Below are 18,551 nucleotides of genomic sequence, written 5' to 3' on the forward strand. Positions count from 1 at the left end.
TCTAACGTACGTACAAAAACTCCTTGTCTTTTTTCAAAGATCATTTTATTTTGGTTCTTCGGTATCGTAGACTAAGAGTTGATAGATACATGGCCATATAACTACCCTCAAGCTGAATTTGCAGTATCCTCTCCCATTTGTGTTTTCTCCCTCACTGCAGTAAGCTGTCAGTTGTAAAACCATCTCCTCAGTTCATCACTTCCCCAGCACTAACTCAACCAAGTGATGTTCATTTCCTTTCTTATTAGATAAGAGCAGCCAGCCCTTGTCTTTGGTCTTGTAAGAATGAATGAATCCACGAGGACAAGGGCGGGCTGTGGAGCTGTTCCTCTTCTAGGCACACAGAGATAAAGGTGCAGAGGAAAAAGAGGAACCTGCCCTATTAACCCTTTGAGAAGACTTGGTTGTTTTCAAAGGGAGCCAGACTGTGCCTCCACAGAAGTCAGGATCTCCAGAAGTGCTGTTGTGTCATCAACCTTTTGGACCATTCCCATGCTGTGACACACTGAGTAGGTGTCATTATCAGTCCCCAAGTAGACACCATTGCACAATGAAGCCTGTTAATACAGGTGACAGTGAAATTCTAGAAATTTTAGCTGCTAAAGGAGGTCGTCACGTCAAGTAGCATGACCCCAGTAAAAAAAAAAAAAAAAAAAGGAAAATGAGAACTTGGAGGTCATTTTCCTCTCTCCGTTGCCATGTTGCTTTTCCTGATGTGGCTGCTTACTTTGCATGTGACATCTGTGGCTAAGGCGTTGTCATATTTCTGGTATGCTAACATAACATTTGACTGCCTTCCTCTGCATTCTTGTAATTAACTCCTAATATTAAAGCAGTTTCCATCTCTGGATCCCTCAGCAAACTGATTGAAAGGCAGTTTAATTGCAGAGCATCGACAAGAAGCATGTTAGGTGATTGCTGTAGTAAGAGTTAATGTGAAGGTAATAGGAAATATCACAGGGACTAAGATTTTGTTGGCCATTAGCAGAGGTGACTTCAAAAAGCAAATGATAATTAGCATAGGTTTCAGTGAACCAAGTTTCCAGCTGTTGCTAGTCACTGGATTTTGAGCTGCTCTCCTGTTAAAGATTTGCATGTATTTTCCTGGATTCTCAATGGAAAGGACACTTAAGGGAAAAGGGTATAAATCAACAAATAACAATGTAACCTGCAGAAATATAAATCTATGTAGATTAATCCGTGTTTCCTAAATTGCATACTAGATTGTAATTCAATCAAAGGGTAGGGGTCTTGTGACGTTTATGAACATTTATGGATAGTATGAGCGCTCAGATTAAATGTCAAACCTGGTATTCAGTTTAGAATCACGTATTATTGTTGTTCATTAATATATAAAACCAACAATTATATCCACTAAAATCCTCAATTTAATTTTACCGTAATCTGTCTCTGCTGTGTCAGAGATGCAGTGCAGGCTCTTTGCCCCCTCAGATCATTTATAGGGTTCTGCTGAATTTCAGCTGAGTCTCCTCTTCACTGTCTTCCCCTATATGGCACAGGCCCTGTTTGGCCCCCTCTGAGCTGAGGAATTCTCTAGTAAATTATTTTCTTTATCTTCTACTGGGATTAAATTCTAGTTTAGATACTGAGCAGGTGTAGTGCATCCAGGAGGAGAGGGGTGACAAGACTCAGCATCTCAGATCCAATTCACTGAGTAGATTACATATGATAAAGCTGTGCCCTTCCCTGTTTCCGTATCGGTAAAGGGTGAAAATCCTTTGAGGCTAGAGCAGTCACTTTAGGATTATCTGAATCCATTGCCAGTCCTCCCTGCTTAAAGCAGTTCAGAATTTGTCTGCTTCTTGCCAGCCTAGGGGCTGAAGGAATAACGTTTCTCACTTTGGTAGTGCATCACATCAGAGAGATCCTAAATCGCTTTGCAGAAGTGAAGCAGAATTGCTGTCCCAATTTACTTCTAAGAAAAAGACACTTCAAGCACGTTAACTCAAGCCATTTAGTGAAGAAATTGTAAGAAGCAGCTGACTGCCAATTGCAAAAAATTAGTTTGGCATTTAAGATGTTAATTTTGTTGAAAGTAAGAAGTGCTTAAGCTAACAGAGGTGAAATATTCTCAAATCCCCAGGTGGTTTACAGCCAAAATTTCACTGATTTCCAATGGACTTTGCCATAAATGCCTAAATCACTTCTGAAAATTGTAGTTAGCCTCATAAATCGATTACCTGCTTATATAATGTAACTCTCATGACTGCATTTCACCATCTTTAGCTCCCCATAAATAGAAATTCTTCAGTGTTTAGGAACCTTATTCTCACTGAACTCAAGGGGGAGGGGAGGGGGGGAACAGATTCCTAAATATCCTTAACATTTAGGCCTTGCTTTTCTCTTAGCCTTTGTGATTTAAATGGAATTTATTCACGTAGCAAATAAAGAGAAAGTAGGCAGAATCTGACTGCAGTGAAGCAAGGGTAGGTTTAAGATTAGCCCCTGGCTATTCTGTCCAATGGCCAAAACAGCTTCCAAGTAATAATGATTAATTAACACTAGGAATTCAATATGAAAAAAGATCAGTGGATTCCCTTTGTCCACCCCACCAAATAGAGTCATACTGGGTGACATAAATAGAGACTGGTAATTATTCTGCTTATAACATAGAGACATGGAGAAAAGAGTCAGCTTTCTTAGACTTCATTTTTTTATACTATTATATAATAGTGTATCTTGAAGAAATCTACTGTGTTAATCTAATGTAATTAGGTTAAATATGTCTCTAGTGACAAACAGTGCCATATGATGAAAAGTTTCACCCCAGCATTTTAATGGTTCAGGTTCTGCTCATGGTTTCAATTAAGTCAGCATGATTGTACAGGACATTGAGCACAGGATTTGGCCCACTTCTTTCCCACATACGTGTTCTGCAGTTATCTAACCTGGAATGAATCATAGTTTCCTCAGACACATCTTGTTTTTCCAATCCTTTACATGGAAAGGTTTGTTTCTGTTTATTTTCTTTTGAACAAAACTGGTAATCAAGTGTCCAGACCAGTTGTGATCATTTAAAAAATGATGGCGTTTCAGTTCTGGTGTTTTGCCAGATTCTAGTTTGCAGCTTCTAGTATATCGTGCCTGCCTAAAATTACCCTATGGTTCTAATTAGGTATGACAATCTTGTTCACTTCTTATAGCAAATTCCACGGTCATGTTGGTGTAAGTCATTACTCAGCACCTCCAGACTCTCAGGTCATAATTTGTAGAATTCTTTGGCATCCATGTCATCAAAGCTGCTTGACGCTTTCCCTTAAGAGAACTTGTTTTATGTTGCTTATGGAGCCAAACTCTAACCACTCGGCCTAAGATTTTCCATTCTGTGTTTTTTTCCCTTGCTGGATGCCTCCCACTTTCTTTTTTTTTTTTTAATGTTGTTTTGTTTTGTTTTTTTAACTCCTGGGCTCCGAGACATTCTTTGGCTCAGATCTCTTGGTCTCAGGTTCTTCCATGGTGTGCAGCTCACTATCCCATCTGCCCCAAACACTGAAAGAAATGCTTCCCAACTACCATCTGCTGAGAGTCTTATAGTCTATTGCAGATGTGTCTGTGGGCATCATGGTTAAATCTTCAGGAGCAATGTAAAAGGAAAATAAAGGATACATGCTTAGCAAAGGAGTTTTTCCCCACCAGAACTTCCCTGTTAAAGTTCATCAGAGGAATGGATTCTTGAAAGTAAGATAAATAGCGACCTGCTCTCCACTAGCCTTATCTTGCCCTTCCTTTCATCTTCTGGCACTTCAGCTTTTCAGTCTGGGCAGAATCCATCCTGTCTTCTATCTCATTCAAATTTTCCTTACATGTGGAAGCAGTCAGCTTCTTTAAAAAGAAATGTGATGTTAAACAGGGCCTCTCTGGGTGGCCTATCCAAAGGATGCTATAAGCATCTTATTTGCTGCCCTGCAGTTTTTATGATTCTCACTGCTCTTTGCTGAATTTCTTCCATCTCCCTTGCAGATGACCAACCACTAGATATGTTTTCTCTCATGCTTTTCTGTACCAGGCCCATAATTCCCACAAATAATAGCTACAAATCTGAACAGATTTTCTGCTGCCTTCCCTCTTTCTCTCCTGTGACAGCTCCTCGCTTTTCCTTCACTATCTCAACTGAGGTCTGTATTTCTCTGAATATTTTTAATTACTTTGAGGCATGACAGATCTAATTTGTCCCTGTAACTGGACAGGAAACAGTAGGTGAGGGCCATGTCTTGACTGAAGTACTGGAGTACACCACATGAATCCCATGGGCTTTGTCCGCTGAGCTCCTGGTAGCAAACTTCTGGAGAGCACTATCTGGTCTGACTACCTGAATTTCTTTCAGCTTGGTAAAGGGAAGGGGGGACAGGACTGATTTTTAGATTTGAACATTTGGGGGGCATCTCCCTTTGTTTTTTTTTATCCAACAGGGATGTATCTTGTTTGTTCAATTCAGAGCATCAGGCTTTGATTCATTTTCTCTATTACTTCATCCCAGGTTAATATGTTTTGGAAAACGTATTGTCAATAAAGCTGAGATACTCCATAGTAGATTTTGGAAACTAGAACTGCAGTCTACTGAAAGTTTGCAGTCCTTCAGCCATTCCAGTTTCGTGCAGCCATTTTTTTTCTTAGGGATCTCAGGGTGACAAATCTGTCAAGTCTTGAAAAACACTGTGTCGACAGAAGGAACTAAGACAACACAATTTTTCTGTGCAGCTATCAGCCATCATGTAAGCATCTTCAGCCCTAATAATTTGCCTAACCCCTCTTCTGTGAAGGTCAGGATCAAGAAGGTGAGTTCTGTTTCAGAGGCCTGTATCATCTGGCATGACTGTTAAGAAGGATGCCATTCAAATATGGCAGTGTTTTTGTGATAAGAGCATATGTCCATATGAGCCACAAACCTATTTCACGGGGACTGTTGAACAGCCATCGGAGGATATTTAGTCTCTGCTGGCTTGGAATTATCGCAGGACTGAAAGGCTGTGCAGCCATTACCGGTTTTCTTATCTACATAGTTTTGGGGTCAGGTAACTTCAAAACTTCCAAGACTTTTGCAGTTTGTGAATTTACATTTTTTGTTCTCTCCCCCCTGTGGGAACTGCAACCATCTGTGAGTCTCCTAGATACCTGGTGTATATTGGTGTTGTTTAGTGTGTTTATGGTCACTTAATTTCCTTTTTTCTTTCTTTCTTTTCTTCTCAGATCACTCACCATCAGTTTGTGGCCTTCCTCTGAAGGAACCTTTCCTGTCTCTTGTGTAAGTATTTATACCAAACATTTTATAATTTTCATTGATACGAGTTGTGCATTTTGTTCAAGTTCCATCCAATTCAGCCCAGAACCCTTGTGAACTTCTCTGTTGCTCCTCATGGCCACAGGTCTCAGCACGGAGTTTTTATACTGATGCATCAGTCCAGGATTTTAATGCAGTGTCAGCTGATGGGACTCGGGCTTAGTTCAGTGACGTTATGTGATTGATTGATTGATCTGGAATTTATATGTGCATTTCTAGGGGGCAATGTGGAGGATTGATGTTATATTTGAGGATATATGTGTTGTGATGGCATTATTCTATTATGCTGGGATTCAGAATAAAGCATATAATATTCTATGATATGCAAGCATAAAACAAGTATAAAAACCAGTCAACTAGTATTTCAGCCTGTCCTTGCTGAAATCTGACCTTGTAGCATGGGACCCTTTCTCAGTCCTGTGTCCTCTCCTGCCTAATACTGACCTGCTCTTCTTATCTGGGTAGACTAAATAAGCTGTATTCTCTTTGACATTTAACAGTATCGGGAATAGAAATCTGTTAGTGGTTTTGTTGGAAGATGTTATGTAGGATTCTCTTTTCACCTGGTCTCATCCACTTGAGTTTGGCTGCTGCTATGGAGTTCGTCAATTTGGTGACCATTTAATTGAAGTAAAAACTGTATTGTTCCAGATAATTGTGTTTATTAGACCTAGAACAGGAAGAACTAAAATTTTCATTGTTTTAAGTTTTGCTTTTTCCTTTTTTGGGGGGATAGGGGGTGGAACCTTTGGGAGAGTTTGTTATCATTTGGGTTTTAATTTTGCCAGGTTCTGACATGTGACGGTTTTGTGTATTTGGAACAAAAGGTTGTGTTTTGTTGGGATTCCTTCATACATATTGGCAGTGAAATGTAGTAGTTTTAAACCAATGATGCTTCTTGTTACGATATAAAGGGAAATGCTGCACTACTGCTTCATAATATTTACTATAGTTAAGACAGACCAAAGTTTTCCAAATGTCCGCCAGCATTTTAAGTCACTGTTTTGGGACGTCCAAGCTGGAGCTATTTAGTGAATGCCAAAAATAATGAGGGCTTTTAAGTTTCGGTTTAGAACTCCATGTCCAAATATGCCTAGACTTTGTGTTACTTTAGGTCTCCATTTTGCAATTTAAATTCATGTCTCTTACCCGTTCAGAGAGGAAAGTAGATGACTGTTAAAGTGCTGCCTGGAATTTTTTTTTTTTAAAAAAAGCATAGCACCGTAAGAAAAATAGCTCTTTCATATTTGGGAGAGGAATTAAACCTGCAAATTTATGTTCAAGTGGTATTTTGATTGTTGGAATTTCTTCAAAGGGATGCTAAAGTGCAAATGGACATTTGTAATTTTTTCAGTTGCATGCTGAAACAATCAAAGAGCTTTCTTTTCCTGATACTAAACCTAAAATATATGACTTGAACATCTAAAGTTGACTCACTACTTTAGCAGCACAGAAAGAAACAGCACACCTTCTTCTCCCCTGCCCTGTGGGCAGAAACATGAGATATGCTGCAGTGACTGCAAAAGGTGGTATGACAATGCCGGCTACCAAGGAGATGTATTTGAGCTGACCTATCATGCCTATGGTGTCCCCATATTTCTTTCCTTTCCCCTTTGCCTTTCATTATAAGGTGTCCCAAATCTGTAATTTACAACATGCTGTTACAGTTTTGCTCTGATATATTTGCTACAAATAAGTAGGAGTCTATGCGCGTGCATAGCTCCCCATGGCAGTGTCAGGCCCGTGAGACAAGGGGAGCAGAGGCCCCCACAGAATGCAACATGGCTTACGTCTAATGTGACATTTATTTGACTCAGAAAGGCAATTGATTAAAGTCTCATCAGACCTTTGCCATCATGTATTATGTATTTATCCAGCAGGGGCGGTTCATAACAGCCCCTGACAAATCCTATTATTTTTGTTGCAGAACTTCATAATATTGATAAAAAGTGTTAATGATACTCAGGGACATGAAGCGCACACTTCCTGCAGCAGTGGCAGAATCATTTATGTCTGTGGCAGGGACCATGCGCCTTCAACATTTGCACAAAGGCACCAGTTTATCATTGTTCTACCTCTGCAGCACGAGGCAGTTTAGTCGGAAGCAGCAAAGGTAGGTAGGTAGGTGTGTGGAAACCCAGAGCTGCAGTCCCTCTCCGACAGTGCTTTGCTGTGTGACCGTGCATAAGTTGTTTCCCATCTGTCTACCTTTGTTTCTTGACCTGTAATACTAAAGTCACACACTTTATTGCTTCTTTAAGTTAGGCTTATTCCACAGCCAACAGCTTCTTTGTGCTTCTCCGTTCACAATTTAGCAAATTCTGTAGGAGCCTCACTTTATTTTGGGCGTGTGCATAAAGTTTGTGTTGTTTGTACTGGTTCTCTTCTTTGTCTCTGGAAGATAGGTCCTTCAGGCCACTGATACTTTGAATTATTTTCTGTAACAGAAAAAGTAGAATTGGGACATCTTTACATTAAAAGCTGTAAATGGTACCTGTCAAGCATGTTTTTGATCTAGCGATAATAACTGACTTGTTCTGTCCCTCTGTTTCAGTACCCAGCACTGGGCTCTCTTCTCATACCCCTACCCACAACTTGCTGATGATTCAGTCTTCTTCCTCCTCTTCCCCAAGGTTGCACATGTGTCTGTCCGACTATGTGACAAGGTTTTGGAGGTAGAAGGATTTCTATTCCCCAGAATGATACTCCCACTTAAGAGAAATGCAATTAATCTCTGCTCCGCCTGAAAGTCCTCAGGATTTTGAGAGATGCAGGTGGATTCTGTGTCAAAAATCAACCTTTTCACGGAAGAAGAGTCTTCCAACTGGTCTTGAGCCTTTATATCATATTGTCAACAGCATGTAACAGTATCAGCAATACTAAGGTGCTTTACAAGTAAGATAGGTAGCTACAGTAGGGTAAATAGCTACAGTAGGACACTACTTCTACTTCCAGAGCACTACCCGTTCAGATGGAACCCATGCAATATTGAAGAGTTATCTGCTCTTAGCTTCAGTAAGTGCAAATCAAAAAATGCACAAAAGTGATCCAGATTCAAAGAAGTTGCAGGACATGTTAACCTAATTCCATGAACATCTGTCCATTTCCTTAGTTTCTGATGTAACCGGGTTGTATTGAACTCCAGCATCATTCCTATTAGATTCAGCACTGATTCTAATCCTTGTTAAAAAAAAAAAAAAAAAAAAAGTGCCATTTATTCCTCAGCTTCATGAAGACGTACTCAGTCAAGTAATGATGACCTAAGGGAAGCTGAGCAGCATCTTACTGATCTCATCATAGTTATGAGATCTATCCATCATACGGTCAGTGATTTGTATGTCAAAAGACATACAAGCAGTATTCCAGCCTGCCAGTTGCTGAGAATACGTATTCGCTTTATCAGTCATGATGATGCTCAAATCTTCTTTGCTCTCTATGTATGTGTCCCTGCTGTTGGTACTTGTTCACCACCAAACTGTCATCTGTTAGTACTCTGAACCATCATCATGAAATAGCAACTAATTAGCACTGTCTGAATTCCTTTATTTGGTTAGTCTGCTCAATATTGTTTTGCGGATGAGGAACAACAACCGTGATTGCTACATCAGGAACAGGGAGGAGGCATCTTTTCTCTTCTCAGGTTTCTTGAGAAGCTCTCCATTACTTCAGAGGAGGATAATAACATCCAGGTCAAACTTATTCATGAATCAAAAACGAACATTTGCAAAACACCAAAAAAGTCTAGATGTAATAAGCCTTATGTTTACAACACTTTCAAGCATTAGCATTTTTCAAGAATTATAATAATTAATATAATAAATAGATATGTAAATTATCCAGAAGTATCAGTTGAAAATAAGGAGTTGTTGGAAGGGAATGGTCACCTACACGGCAATCTGAGACAGGAAAGAGGTATTATTTCCCCAGCTTTTATATGTCTCCTGAAGGGAGGGAATGTTCCAAAAAAGAGAACAACATGGGCAGAGGCCCTTCATTTGGCATTTGGAAATGAGAAAAGTGGTGAAACAGGCTCAAAATAACAGTGAAGCAGAAATTCTGCTCTGACGTGTGTATAGAAATCAAACTGGGAATGCACCTCGGGATGAATGTTCTTGAACAAGTGCCACAACTTTAAGCTTTATTCTTTATCTGAAGACATAACCATCAAATGGACTTAAGCAGTAGATTTCCATTAAAAAAACCCAACCTTATTTTAAAAATATCTGACAAAGGGCATGGTTTTATTCTAAAACATCTCTAATAAAAATACACCCAATATCCAAAAAAACAGAGTAGTAGTCAAGTTTTAAAAAAAGGACAAAACTTGATACTAGTTTTTCATTCAAGCATTAGTTTAAGTGTTAACATTCAAATTATTTAACAAGCAGTAATGACTGTGTATAGCTATGAAGTTGATGTGTGGATTACAACAGAAGCATGCATGCAGCCTGCTTTCTAATTGTGATACCTACAAGATATCCACTGAAATTGGATGAGATTGGATTTAAGATTGGCCAGCATGACAGCTGAAAATGTCACACCTTTCTGCCATTTTGCTTACTAGAGATCTTTTTGTTCTGGGTTATTTTTCATCTAATTAGTATAATAAAATGTATTGAGTGTTAGCTTTTTTGAAATAGATTACAGCAGGGGAAAAAAAAAAAAAAAAGACGTTAGACAGTTCTAGGAGCATAATATTTTTGATTTAGCTAGAAAAAGAAAGAGACAGAAAGAAAATGCAGTTGTTCAGTGTGCCTTTACCCCACACTGGCATAATTTAATATATTCGGATGGAAAAGACCACCTTGCTGAATCAGTAGCAGCATTTCCTACAACTGTTTGAACACTAACCATCAAAATATTAAGACAGGCCAGTTTGTTAGGTCTGAAATCACTGTGCAAAATGGCACAACTACAGAGTGTAGCAGAGTTTTTCAGAATATTCACTTTGCGGTTATGGTGAATTATCTTCCAAGTGTGGCAAGGACGTTGCTATTCTAGTTACATCTCCAAACATCTGTCTTTTCTGAAATGTATTGTCAGTCCTTCTCCTTATGCAGAAATCTTCTTTGATGCACCCTGCTTTAACAGTAACCTGTCTCCATAAAATGTACACGCCAGACAGAAGGTAAAAATGGTACCAAGAGCAAGTAGCACTGGAGGAGTGGTTAGTATAAAACTGGATACCCAGAAATAAGTGGTTTCCCAAAAGTCACCTCTTGATCAAAACACAGATTCGACTATTGAAACTGGCGTCAAAATAGGAATACTCACAGAGGTCTAAATGCCAGACCACGTCTCCATATTAATGCTGGTTGTCCTAGGACACCATAATTGAAAATGAGCTTGTAAGCGCATCTCCTCCATCTCCTTCTTCTCTCTGCCTCTCCCACTTAAAAAAATTCGAAACCATCTGCCATGTAGTTCAGCTGTGTGCTGTTACACAGGTGTACATGTCAAAACATATGATTAGTCTTCAGGCCATGCTTCGTGAAGGCTGTTTTACCTCTTGGTAGGAATGGAAACTCTTAGACATAAAACATTCACAGTGTATTAAGAAATAATGTTTTCTTCCTCTGAAGTTCTTGTTCGCTGCTGCTTCCTTCCATCATTTGGGATAATATCATGCTGAATCAGGTTCACATATTCAGCCCCCCCGGTAATATTTTCATTTCATATGTTTGCATGCCTGAAATATTATATATTTGCACATCACCAAAAGCAAATGCTTTTGGGTTTGAATAGATCTCACTCTCTCCTATTCCATCATACTGAGTTTTAAGTTTAATAGAATAGCTGTATCACTTTTCTGAATGCTGTTTTGTAATGTTTTAGCTTCTTAAGCATATGCTAAACAGATTGATTTTTCAGAGACAAAATTGGAATCCCAACTTCAAATAGCATACAATTTAAAGGTATTCATGCTTCACCCAATCACCAAAGTAAGGATCAGCTGCAACATTTGGATCTGGATGTGTGTTTAAACTTCATCTGTGTTCACTTATCCTAGATGTCTGTAAAAGGGATTAATTGAATTTCAGTTTTTGCAGTAAATCCACTTTTACATAAAAGACAAAAATTAATGTGTTACATTCTGGATGCTCTGCAATACGCACTGAAGGTTGTGAAGGAAACCTCCTATGTGTGATCAGCTTATAACCAACTCCAAAGAATGATGCTTTTCAGAAACTGTTTTTCAGTCTTTGCACTTAACATATCCTTCAAGTTTTGGTCTTTAGTGTCAATTCCTTGCATGAATGTCCGTGCATGTTTAGTGTGGTCTAGTTATGACACTAATTAAATTCTGCTGCAGAAGACTAAACCAAAAAAGTACCTTTTCTTCCAGTGAACTTTCATGGAAAGCTAACAATTTTAGCCATTGAATTACCTGTAGAATGAGGCATGCCTCAGGGAAGACTCTCAAAAATCCTTTTTTTCTTTCTCAACTTGTTGAAAGTATGCTGGCAGATCATTTATTTTGGAGCTTGCAAATTAATCTCCAATTGATACCTTGTATTGTGACTTCTGTGGCACTGTCTTCACCTTCCATCCTGGCATGGCTCTGTTTTTATGGATGTCATCCTGGTACATACAGTGTGCCAGTGCGACATCATTGTCTTGCTAGTGGTCACAGAATCCCAGAATCATCTGGGTTGGAAAAGCCCTTGAAGCCTCTCCAGTCCAACCGTGAACCTCACCCTGACCGTTCCCAACTCCACCAGATCCCTCAGCGCTGGGTCAACCCAACTCTTCAACCCCTCCAGGGATGGGGACTCCCCCCCTGCCCTGGGCAGCCCATTCCAACGCCCAACAACCCCTTCTGCAAAGAAATACTTCCTAAGAGCCAGTCTGACCCTGCCCTGGCACAGTCTGAGGCCATTCCCTCTTGGCCTGGTGCTGGCTCCTTGGCTCAAGAGACTCATCCCCCCTCTCTGCACCCTCCTTTCAGGGAGCTGTAGAGGGCCAGGAGGTCTCCCCTCAGCCTCCTCTTCTCCAGACTAAACCCCCCCAGTTCCCTCAGCCGCTCCCCATCAGACCTGTGCTCCAGACCCTGCACCAGCTCCGTTGCCCTTCTCTGGACACGCTCTAGTCATTCAATGGCCTTGTTGGGGTGAGGGGCCCAAAACCGAACCCACTCGTCAAGGAGCGGCCTCACCAGTGCCGAGCACAGGGGTCAGATCCCTTCCCTGTCCCTGCTGCCCACACTGTTGCTGACACAAGCCAGGATGCCATTGGCCTTCTTGGCCCCCTGGGCACACTGCTGGCTCATTATCAAGCCCCCCCAGGTCCCTCTGTGACTGGCAGCTCTCCAGCCACTCCTCCCCAAGCCTGTAGCACTGCTGGGGGTTGTTGTGGCCCAAGGGCAGCCCCCGGCATTTGGCCTTATTGAAACTCCCCCAGTTGGGCTCAGCCCATTCCTCCAGCCTGCCCAGGTCTCTCTGCAGAGCCTCCCTACCCTCGAGCAGATCAACACTCCCACCCAGCTGGGTGTCATCTGCAAACTGACTGAGGGTGCACTCGATCCCCTCATCCAGGTCATCAATAAAGATGTTAAACAGGAGTGGCCCCAACACTGAGCCCTGGGGGACACCACTCGTGACCGGCCGCCAACTGGATTTAACTCCGTTCACCATAACTCTTTGGGCCCGGCCATCCAGACAGTTTTTTACCCAGCAAAGCATGTGCCCATCCAAGCCACGAGCAGTCAGTTTCACCAGGAGAATGCTGTGAGAAACGGTGTCAAAGGACTTACTGAAGTCGAGGTAAACAACATCCACAGCCTTTCCCTCATCCAATAAGCAGGTCACCCTGTCATAGAAGGAGATCAGGTTGGTCAGGCAGGACCTGCCTTTCATAAACCCATGCTGACTGGGCCTGAGCATCTGGTTGTCCTGCATCTGGTCAGCCCAGTTTGTCCTACTGAAAAATTCACAAAATGTCATAGCCTGAACAGATTAAGAAATGCATGTAACATGTTCAGGGAGAAGCAATGCTTTTGTAAGTCCCTCTGTTCACCAAGTTTTTCTCCTCCACATCTTATTCCAGCAGCATTTTGTTAGGAAGCAGGGTCCATCATTCAAACAAGATCTAAGGCATTCAGCAAGCGGGTTTGTAGATGAATGGGCATCCTGGTTTGGGAATACAGATATTTTAAAAGCACAAAAGTGAACTAGATATTTAATTCTACTGTACAAGTAAACTGCTGTTGTAGCATCTTTGAACTACTGAGTTGTAGCATCTTTGAACTTCCCAGAGGACAGAACCATGGAAATAGCATGCAAACATTGCAGGTGAATGAGGCCTAAATATTGTTAATGAGCAATTTATTGAAGTTGATTGATCCTTTTATGGCTGTTAAACATGCTCCCACTTTTTCCTACTTTATGCCACCTTCCATTGAGTGGAATGGAAGAAAGAAATAATGAAATAAAGAAATGTTATCCACCCCCCCAAATCTTAATAGTTAGAAAATGCTATTTTGTTTATCTTTAAAATTTTGGAAATTCAGCCTTCGCCTTGCCAATAATTCTTCTTTTCATCTCCCCTTCAGGTAAGCATTTGCTCACCTTACAGTCCTTTTGCAAATCTTCATTTTAACTCATAATTTCCCTTGTGATCCTGTATCAAATGCTGTACTGATAGATTAAATTTACTGCATTTCCTTTGTCTGGATAATCAGTTATTATATCAAAGAAAGTTATCAGGTTAGTCTACTACTATCTACCTTGGGCAAACTCATGTTGTGTTCTATCCCATTTTCCATTTACCTGTGTGCCTCATTATTTTTTCCTTCAACATTTACTGCACTCATGCTATTGAAGCTCCTGATGTTACATCAACATCAAACAGGTGTAAGTGAGATCAGAATCAGTTTCAATTCAGTGTAGCACTGCCTTGCAAAAAGCTATTCATTCTCACGCTTGGAAAGTGTTAAGTTCTCATCCAGCAGACAAATAAAATACTGGTTTTTATTTTTCATTGTCATAATAGCAAAGGGCAGGTGAGCTGATTTTGAGCCTTGGCTGGTGAATGTTCGCAGTGATTTGCAAAAGGGTTTCTAGAGATAGAATCAGAGACATCTACCTGCACATGAGAGTGCTTGGGCACTTGCATTAGCAAAACCTTAATGTATGTATCAGTAATGAAAATCTTAATTAAGAACGCTGCATCATTGTCCATGAACACTCTTTCTTTCTCTGTGTGTGAAGTCCTTTGTGTATTGCAGCATCCACCTGGTCCAGACAGACAGAGCCCTTGAAGAGTGTGTCTGGCAGATCTTCTCTTGATTATTAACGACTAGCAAATGACAAACTCTTACTCTTCTTTTGTCTCGACACTGATGCTCAGAATAGTAGAGCACACAGCATAACTTACAGGTTGTTTGGGTTTTTTTCTATTGCCTTTTCCACTTCGTTATTTTATTGGTGGGTTTCAAAAGCCAGTAGCATTGATTAGAACTGAATTACGTAGCTTAAGAGTTGCCAAAATGTGAACAGATACCTCTTTACCCAATGGTGTATCTTTTCCTTTAGAAACAATACGCTTGCCTAAGCCATGTTCTGTATGCACAAAAAGTATGCTAATGGGATGAGAAGACTGAGATTTTAATCTCCTTAAATTCAGGAAATTTAGAGTTAAGGTTCCCACAGCAACCTTACCTCTGCCCCTTGCTTTCAATAGGGTCTTTTACTGGATGATCCCTAGCTGTGGGCTTTCCAAGGCAGATAATACAGAGAGAAGACAGTGGGATGGGTAGGAACTGCTGAGTTTTTCCCCTGTAATTGTATTCCAGTGACATTTTGCTTGTCTGTATATTTTGATGTGGTTTAAAACATTCAGGAAACCTCTCAAAGTAAGGGACGTCCAATGGAGTTATACTGATAAAAGCACAGACAGTGTAAGGTAAGGGTGTATGCCTGCACACACACGTTTCTCTGTGTGAAAGCCCATCAGAGTTGGATCTTTTGCTTTCAGATGAGTCAGACTGTCTTCTCAGATTTATTGTCATGTCACTGACAGTGATAGTGTCTGTGGATGCACACCTGCACGGTAGGAGGATATATCCCAGGAAAGGCAAGAGCAGGAGGTGCTACTATTTACTTTGAGTGAGAAGCAGCTATGGGTGTCTCATCATGTCTGTACAAATCAGCACAGTTAAGCCTCATATATAAATCTAGACATGCAGCAACTTTCCTTTTGCAGAAATGTTGCATCTTTAGAAAGAGTTCCTCCAGCCTGACAAAAGAGTTCCTGCTGACCCCAGTAGCTCGTGCAAGGCATATAAGCTGTGTATGTCTTTACGTCATCATATAAAAAACTAGTTCTAACAGTGAAACCCATGTCATCCAATAATCAATCAGACTGCAGCTCCTGTTTCAGCCACTGTTACTATTCTCAAAACCAACACTTACTCCACTAAGACATCAAAACCTGAAATACTCCAGATTAAATGAAGTGTTTAAATTAGGCGAATGGCTGATTCTTATCTCCTTGATATCATATCAGTGCATTTCTATCTAGGCAGAATATAAGTGAGGAATCACCTCTCATCTGATCTGGTGCCATTCTATACCGAAATGCAAAGATGCAGTAATTAAAACTGTAGAAGTATGCAACGTCAAATTGAATTCGGAATCTTTATGGAAATTTACGGCCATCACGGTGGAGCACCACGTGTTGTGGGCAAGGGGGAACGATACAGTTGTCCTTGTCCCACCTTAAGTGCTACTTCCAAGGGTTTTTTTAAGAGTACATAAACCTAAGTCTGTACTAGTAGTGGAAGCATGATCCTGAAAGCAGACCATGCCAGCTACATATTTTCTGACCTTATTGGCAGCTATTGGCCCACCCAATAAAACTCGGTGTAACTAGCCTGGGCTTGGAGAGGCAGCCTTGAGCCACCCGCCAGCATCAGACAGGGCTGATGAGTGCACGGGTCTAGCCACTGCCAGTCTCTCCAGAGTGCATGAAGCAGAGCTGGGTCCTGTAAAAACACCAAGCTAGAGCTTTAGCCGTGCTCCTCAAGAGTGCATGTGCATATGCAGAGGGCACTGCAGGCAGGTCTGAGACTGACAGGTCTGAGTCTGTGCCCAGTGTAAACAGTATCCCCCAGTCCTCCCTGTTACAGCTCACATTGCAATAATAGTCTCTTTTTTTTCTGGTCATTTACACAATGAGTGTCTACAGATTGAAAACTGTAGCTCAGTGTCTGGGAGAATCTTTAAGAAAAGAAAAATATTTTAATATGGTAATAACCTTGTTTTTTCAAAACCAAATGGTTTTAAACATGGCAGTGCTGGTCCTTCTCTTTCAGGACTACGTATGTGTCAAGTTTGATGTTTTAAAACAAAGCTGTGTTATAATTATACAAGTGTGTTTAAAAAAAAAAAAAAAAAGCTTATGGAAAACTTAACAGCTGGAAACTGTTTTTTACATACTTGGATGACTCAAAAACAGCTGAATGGGTTGTTGCAAAGCTTTACCAAAAATGTCATTTCTGGATTGAGATGAGGCATGAGAAGTATCTGTTGAAAAGGTAACAGTTTCAGAAAGGTATAAGCAAATATAGACAGAGATTATTTAATTCATCAGCTTCCACTTACAGTTGTTATTGTAATGCTATAAAATAAAAGAATTCTTATTTATATAGTTTTTCAAAGATTTCAAAGATCTGTACTAGGCTTTAAGGAGCTAAGCTTTGTAGCTGTGAGGTAATCAAATCTTAGTATTTACGTTTCATTGGAATATCTCATATTCAAACAGAAAAACAAAGGCATGGAGAAAGGTACAGGGCTTGCCGGAGTTTACACAGAAAGAGGAGATGACCACGCTCAGCATCGGGGAGCACCCAGCTCATCTCTCCCTCCAACTCCCATTTCAGGCACAGCCAGGTCACAGGTGAAGAGCCTCACTCACACGCTGGGCTTGGGTACCCAGCTCCCTTCGTTCTGTCTCCCACTTCATTCCCAAAGGCAACTTCTGCCAGATTCTGCCCACAGCGCTCGTGAAGCTTTACTGTATTCAAGTATCGCCCCCAGCACACACTCCTCCTTCTCCCCCAGTGCTCCCAAGGGCTGTCAAGGTGAGAGAGATGGCACCAGAGACCTGTTCTGGGGTCTTATCCAGGGCACGGTCCAATCTATAACCCAATAACAATAATTTTACTGTTTGAAACCTCTGTCAGTGAATAAATACAATTTTACTGCTGCTTAGTTTGGATGTTGAGCTGTATTGGAGGAAACTGCTCTTCTTTCATACTGAATTTTGTTTCAGGGTGGTGTGTGTGAAAAATAACACAAATAAGAGTATTTTTGGATGATCATACTGAACAGTCAGCAAGAAGAAAAATACAGTATGGTGAAGGGAAATCTGTTTGTAGTAAAAGCAATATGAGCTTGTGGTTTGCTAACGAGACTGAGACATGAATTTTCACTTTAACCCTAGTGGTAAAACTCCCTCTGATGCTGAAGAAATCACTTGATCTCCTGTCATTGCACCTCAGTATTTTTCCTCTCTATATTAGTGGCAGTTGTGTCCCAGCTCACCAGAATACTGTTCCTCTTGAAGTTCAGTTATTATCAGAGGTTTTGTAGAGATGCTTTTCTAACCTAACAAGCCCACTCCTTGTCAACGTTCAGAGTGCCATTGTCTTACTTTTCCGATTAGACGGGTTTTTATGTCTTTCACTCTTTTTAGCTCAGCAGAACCACTGATTCTGGGAGGGAGAGCAAGACTCGGTGCTGCCTTGTGCATTATGCAGAAGATTTTTCAGTAGCAACACCAGGTTAAGAATTCAGTGCTGGCATTTCAGTGGGACATAAATATAATTTCATTTTCTAAGTGCAGCTGATCTGAGCTCCTTGGAAAAATGGGAATCATGAGACAGACTTAAGCTTGCTGGTTTTGCAGTAGCCCCAGATTTAGTTAGATTTAATCTGTGCACCTAAACTATGGATTCACATGAAGAAAAAACTGGAATTTAGCCATCTAGGAATGCCTAACTCCACCAATCCCCTCGGCACAGCAGGGTGCCATTGATCTGTTCTCCGTTTTTTGAAAGCTTTGGCTGTGTGCCCTACATATTGACCATTTTGCTCATGAAGGGCCTCAGTTTTGTTTTCCCTTTATGACTTGCCCTTTGAGGCACCTAGTATTGCTAGTGGTTCTCACAAGAAGTTGTCCTTGTACTCCTTCTGAAACCAGAATCACAGCCTAAACCAGCCTTTAACTGGTCATCAGGAAGAAACGATTC

The 18,551-nt window shown here is 40.8% G+C and overlaps 1 protein-coding gene across 5 annotated transcripts in view; it reads left to right on the forward strand.

Annotated features, from left to right (window-relative positions):
- ZBTB20 (zinc finger and BTB domain containing 20) overlaps nucleotides 1-18,551 on the forward strand; it is a 460,828-nt gene that overhangs the window by 336,487 nt on the left and 105,790 nt on the right. For all 5 annotated transcript variants that reach the window (XM_074897465.1, XM_074897470.1, XM_074897463.1 and 2 more), the window contains one exon: nucleotides 5,209-5,263. The gene's annotated coding sequence lies outside the window, so the exon portion shown is untranslated. The remainder of the gene's footprint in view (nucleotides 1-5,208; nucleotides 5,264-18,551) is intronic.

The sequence above is a fragment of the Athene noctua genome, chromosome 1 (genome assembly GCF_965140245.1).
Source record: "Athene noctua chromosome 1, bAthNoc1.hap1.1, whole genome shotgun sequence".
Classification (NCBI taxonomy): domain Eukaryota; kingdom Metazoa; phylum Chordata; class Aves; order Strigiformes; family Strigidae; genus Athene; species Athene noctua.